Here is a 5238-nt window from a genome sequence, read left to right as displayed (position 1 = left end):
TGAATGCCCTGCAGAAAAATCAAACGTGAGACTTGGTTCCAAAACCTCCTGAAGTGCAACCTGTTTCGTGCAAATGGGTCTTTTGAATAAAAAGGAAGGATGACGGAAGCATAGATCGATTAATCAAAGCAAGGCTATTAGCTCGAGGTTTCTCTACAAAATACGAGGAAGATTACGAAGAAATATTTAGCCCTGTGGTGAAGATGATTTCAGTATGTACCGTTCTAGCATTAGCGGCTAGCCTTGGCTGGAAATTATGACAATTGGACGTTAAAAATGCTTTCTTATATGGAGAGCTTGATAGACATATTTATATGGAGCAACCACTTGGATTTATGTCTGAGTATCATTCAGATTTTGTGTGTAAGTTGAAGAAGACCCTCTATGGATTAAAGTATGCTCCACGAGCATGGTATGGAAAAATTGCAGAATATTTAAAATTCTGCAGTTACGCAACTTCTGAAGCAGATTCGAATCTATTTATCAAAAAAACGTCAAGGACTTATGGTGGTCATTCTATTGTATGTGAACGACATAATTCTAATGGGCAGCAATTATGCAGAGGTCACTAACCTTCAAGAAGAACTTTCGTTGCGTGTTGATATGAAAAAACTAGGGGAGCTTAGTAATTTTCTTGGGCTGCAAATTGAGAATTTGGATAAGGGAATTTTTGTGTCTCAATTCCGCTATGCTAAACGGCTCGTCAAGAAGTTTGGTTTGATTGATGGGAAGAAGCGGTCTACACCACTTGATGTGAGTACGAGACTTCGTTGTGACGAAGGAACGTGTTTATTGGACCCTCGTCCCTTTCATGAATTTGTGTGAAGTCTTATTTATTTGACAATAATAAGGCTAGATATTACTTTCTCTGTTGGTGTGGCCAGTCGATATATGCAAGAGCCAAGGAAACCACACTTTGAAGAGGCAAAGAAGATCTTAAAATATGTTAATTCTACTCTTAACATGGGCTTTATGTTATGAGAACGGTGTAGAGTTTTCCTTGCAGGGATTTGCAGATGCTGATTTGGGTGGAGACTTGGATGATCAGAGATCAACTTCTGGTTTTATATTTCTATGTGGAGCTACAAGTGTATCGTGGTGTAGCAAAAAGCAAGGTTCGGTATCTCTATCCACCACGACTGAAGCGGAGTACAAAGCTTCTGCTCATGCTACTCAACTGTGGCTTCGTAGACTCTTTGAGAATCTGCACGTGCCCATTGATCAACCCATTCCTATTCACGGAGATAATCTGAGTGCAATCAAGCTTACATCTAATCTTGTCTTCCATTCGAGGACGAAATATATTGAACTTGAGCATCATTTCATTCGTGAGAGAGTGCTCAATGGGATTTTTGATATGATCGCAGTTAAAAGTGAAGACAATATTATCGATATCTTTACAAAATCACTTCCGAAGGGTGCATTCGAAGATTTGCGATCAAAGCTAGGATTAGTTCTGAGAACATCACTTTAAGAGGGAGTGTTGAATTATAAAGTGATGTTTCTATAAGGCTAAACTAATTTTAGTCTACTACTTAGTTTTAAGAAATATTTATGGGTTCACACTGTTTAGGTGGTTTTAATGCATTGTTGTTTTAAAGAAAATTTACTTCCAATTAGTTGATAAGTGTGAATCTTTAAATACCTTTGTAATGGTTGTCAAACATCAATAGTTAAATAGATTGTAAGGTCAATTGCTATCGCTATCGGATATAAAATATACCGTTAGATATCTTATATTTTCACGTCATTGTACTAGGATAAAAATATCCTTAATAATTTATCTACTTATATTTAGCCAAGACCATGATACTGGATCATTGGTGAATATTATCATCTTTTAATTCTGTAATAATATGATATTATTATAATAGATTATGAGATTAATTTCTAGTATAAGTGAAATGTATTATTATTATCAGATCTCATTTAAAGGACGGTACTAAACGAAATCCTACCTGATTTATCTCTCTTTCAAATTGTATGGCATAGTCTAGAGGCCCGAGTAAATCAAACGAGTTGCTTTTTTTATAATCATCTACCAACTCTCTCGGTGAAATTATCCAAAATATAGTATTTGATATTATTAGGAAAAAATACCTTTAACCTCCTTTATTTTCTATCAAGTAATATTTTATCCCCTGTATTTTAAAAATAACATTTAATCCTATTTGACCAAAGTCAAATGTGAAAAAAAATTATAAAAGACAATTATGTCCAGTGACAAATCCAGGAATTTAAGAATGTAGGGGTGATCACGATCTGAGCTGAGCACAGTAAATTATTACACGGAACAAGGGGTGTTATCCTCCATCTTCACCAGTGGAATCCCATAATACTACGGGTCGCACCGGGGGCGACCGCCGATGCCGCCCCCTTGGATCCGCCCCTGATTATGTCTTTGTCTTTTTGATATTTTTTGATAATTTTAGAGGAAAAAATAATATTAAATTTATTGATAATTTACGTCTACTTCTATTTCCTTTGTTGTTATCATAATTAATTCTAGACAATTCAAGATCCTAATTGATATTTATACATGTGCATGACTATTAGTTTACTAATTAAAATCAATAAATTGTACGTATACTCCAACAATATATAAAGATTAATACTTAATTATATGAATAAAATAAAATTAAGTAGTTTAAGATGTATATTTTCGTCTCCAGTCTTTAAATACAATGTATAATAGTTATTTTCTTCACTTCTCCATAAATTTAAAATTTTATATCTGCCCCTATCCACAATTATATAAGGTTCTATGAAAAAACGTGAATGTATAATTTTCTTTTCTTTTGTGAAGACAATTTTTCTTTGTCTTTTTCAAGCTCTTTTACTTTCTCATGCATGTACGCGAGTCTCACATTTTAGTTTATCACTGACTTGACCATCAAATAGGATAACACTGACAATATCAATCCTTAGTTGACAAACATTGCTTTGTAGGGCACTAAGAGCGGATGCACCGACAAACTGACATCAACCGCAGATCTGAGTGAGTGACGAAGGACATCATCACTAGATGCTTCTATATATTTTTTATCCTTTTATATATATTTTTCACCCTGTGTACATCATCGATCCAATTAATTAATAATTAAAGAGCCGACCCTAAAGACATATGTAATTATTTTCCATATTAATTCAATGAGTGTTTTTCCTCTTAAAATTATCAAAAAATATAAAAACGTAAGGATATAATTATCTTTTACAAATTTTTTTTTGACTTTGGTCAAAGGGGCAGTTAAGTGTTATTTTTTAAGTACAGTGGGTAAAATGCAACTTGATATAAAATAGAGGGGTTAAAGGTATTTTATCAATTTAGGTTCAAATGCAATTCTTATCTAATCTCGAATACATTGCATAGATTTGACCTATACAATAAATTTTCTATTATATCAATTTAGATTTTATAACTGCTACAATTCACATTAAATTTGCTATAAAATCGTAATTGCTGTAATATTATAGTAACTAGAATTTTATAGCTGCTGCAACACATACTTATCCTATTCAATAACATTCACGTTTATAGCAGTTACAAACGGTAAGGTCATGCTCAGGCAATTAGCTTATAGATTCATGATTTAGTTACAAACGGTAAGGTCATGCTCAAGCAATTAGCTTATAGATTCATGATTTAATACGTGCAACATGAGATAATAATGTCGAATGGTATACTTGATAGTAACTATGTTATTTTACAAGATGGTGTTGGTCACGAGTAGGCCGACAAGAGAAGGGGAGGGGGTGAATTGTCTTGAAAAATAAGTTTTTAAAAAATATCTCTTGCTTTCAAACTAAGCAAGGATAGACAGTAAATTAAACAATTAAGAACTAATAATATAAAATAGTAAGAGACACTAGAAATTACTTGATTACAATCTAAATAGTTATTAATCCATGGTAAATGAAATGCTCACTAACTCTTTCGTTGAAGGAAGAAAAGCATCTTATAAACTTAAAAGCTTACACCTCCAAATTAGCAAAACTTATCCGATCAAAGTTGATCTGTCTAACACAGAGGCGCCTCCTTGAGTAGTTGTTATTGTGGTTGAGTTTTACGTGGAGGCGCCTCCGTTCCATCTGAGGCGCCTCCCCGCCTTTTCAGTTAAGGTGCCTCTAGTCCATGGAGGCGCCTCCGCGCCTTTCTACGGCAGAGGCAATCCAACCCACCCGAGACGCCTCCATTCCACCAAGGCACCTCGAGTCTTCAAGGCATAGCTCTTCATTCCCTAGGTCAACCTCCAAGTTGACCTTTTCCAAACTTTTGCTCCTGTGGTGATGCTTCTGACTGTTCGGAGTTGAGTTCGTCCGAACCCAACTTTGATCTTCTCTTCGAGCAGACTTTCTTCCTAGTTTCTTATCCATCGGATTGCCGCGTGTGTCCTTCTCGCTCTATCAGTGTACTCTTTTATAGCTTCTCGTCCGTCAAATGCATCGAACCAGTCGACTCACTTCCTGTGCCATCATTCTCGTCCATTGCGTCTTCCGCTCAACTTCTTGTGTTCCTAAGCTCTTGCACATTTCAACATGAGTCATCAAAAACAAACATGACCCAACTTATTAACTTGGTTGATCACATCAAAATCAACCTGGAGTACTTACAATCTCTCCTTTATAATATACGTCAACCCAAGTTAAAGTTAGGGTAAATAAAGAAAATTTAAAAAATAGTTATATCATGAATATTATATTTAAGTACAAAAGAAATGCAAGTAATATTTATTTTTAATAGTTTAATGATTACTCCCCTAAATTGGATAAACACTCTCCCCTTTTGTTTACATCAAAACTAGAAGTAAAATCTTAAAAAAATATTGAATGTTTTTCTAAGGGGGTGACATAGAATTTTCAGCAATCTACATTTTTATCAAAATTAATTTTTAAAAAGAGATTTTTTTTAATCTATTAATCCAATCATTTTGGAAAAATAATTAAAAATTATTTTAATATTTAAAAAATACTATTTTTTTAATAACAATCATGATTTATCAGAGTATGATAAAAAATTTCATTCACAAATTTTTTTTATTGTAGCCGTAATAAATATTTTTGAATCGATAGTATTATTTTTAAAAATAAAATTAAAAAAACTATTTTTAAGGTCTAAAAATCAAGTCTTTTAAGATTTTTTTTTCAGAGTTGATTTTTTTTTCCCAACATTCAAAATTCAATGGTAAACTCCCGAAAAATCAAGTCTTTTAAGATTAATGTCCTAAACAATTTTAAACC

Source organism: Zingiber officinale, chromosome 7B (assembly GCF_018446385.1).
Source record: "Zingiber officinale cultivar Zhangliang chromosome 7B, Zo_v1.1, whole genome shotgun sequence".
Lineage (NCBI taxonomy): Eukaryota > Viridiplantae > Streptophyta > Magnoliopsida > Zingiberales > Zingiberaceae > Zingiber > Zingiber officinale.
This window is presented reverse-complemented; position numbering follows the sequence as displayed.